At 39.1% G+C, this 1,245-nt stretch overlaps 1 long non-coding RNA gene across 1 annotated transcript; it reads left to right on the top strand.

Moving 5' to 3' along the window:
• Nucleotides 1–6: 6 nt before the first annotated feature.
• Nucleotides 7–1,044, top strand: LOC109584219 (uncharacterized). Its single transcript, XR_002185912.1, has 3 exons — nt 7–66; nt 118–705; nt 760–1,044. It is a non-coding gene; the product is annotated as an uncharacterized LOC109584219 (long non-coding RNA).
• Nucleotides 1,045–1,245: the final 201 nt, after the last annotated feature.

Raw genomic sequence — 1,245 nt, 5'->3', positions numbered from 1 at the left:
ACACACTAAATGTGAGATTTTTATTTGTAAGGGCTCTGAACGTTGTAGACATTGCACTGAATATAGGTAAATAGTTTTGCATATTTTTGTAATACATTATTATGAATTATTTAATAGGATTACATTACAAGTATTATCAAATCGAGCTTTAAAGCGTTCACTATCAACTACTGCTAATACTTCAAAATATACAAATTGGCAGTTTTTATCACCTGATGAAGTAAAAGCTAAAGCAGCTACACTTCAGAAGAAAAATAACAGCTTGCAGATGAAGATCAAGCGTTTAAATGTCAAGATTTCTGCTTTAATTCAACATCAGGGAGTTGTCTTAGATGACTGCACTTCATCAGATCTTGCTGACATCATGAAAGAAGAGGGTCCAAATATCATGGCATCATCAGATCCTGACTCTTTCAGAAGCATCTTTTGGCAGCAACAGCTGACAAATCTGTCAAGAGGGAGTAAAGGCTTTCGCTGGCACCCATTAATGATAAGGTGGTGCCTTTACCTCCATCACCAGTCGTCAAAAGCTTATAATACATTGAGAGATTCGGGCATTATTACTCTTCCATCTGAAAGAACTTTAAGCACACAGCCTAGCTTTCACAGCTTTCTCACTTGGCAGATCAAACTCATCATCTTTCAATACAGTCAAGGTTGCATCCAATAACAGCTTATAACTTCCTTCAAATAAAGTAAACTAAGGTAAATAATAACAATGCTTACTTTGCTGTTCGAGGTTCTCTTTCTCTTTAATAGACAGAGAATTTAAAGTCGCTGCAGCCGCCATCCTGTAGTGTAGACTGTGTAGTGCGCGCCGATCTCTACTTATCTTGTTGTAATTGCGCTGTTCGCCGCCCCGCCTATTCCCGGTTAACAGCCTATGACACCACCCAAAGCGCTCACGTGATCAGTTTCCAATCCCGTTCGGTGTATAGTATCTATGCCCTAAACCCTAAAAACAATAGCTAAGTCCAAAAAAACAATAGCTAACTAGGGGACTAACATAACTAGGGGAGAAGGCTAAGTAGAAAAGGTAAAAAATTAAATTTTTGAAAGTAAAAAAAAAAGCAATTTGCCCTGCCCTGAGCTGGATTCGAACCAGTACCACGTCCACATTCTGCCCCACCACGATCCTACTGCCTCAACCCCACTGATTGTAGTATCTATAGTACTTAATTTCTATATTGTTACAAGGTAGTATACTGGGGCGAAGCCCCAGTATAGTATACAGGCGAAGCCTGT

Source organism: Amphimedon queenslandica, unplaced genomic scaffold (genome assembly GCF_000090795.2).
Source record: "Amphimedon queenslandica unplaced genomic scaffold, v1.1 AMPQUscaffold_13229, whole genome shotgun sequence".
Lineage (NCBI taxonomy): Eukaryota > Metazoa > Porifera > Demospongiae > Haplosclerida > Niphatidae > Amphimedon > Amphimedon queenslandica.
This window is presented reverse-complemented; position numbering and strand designations above follow the sequence as displayed.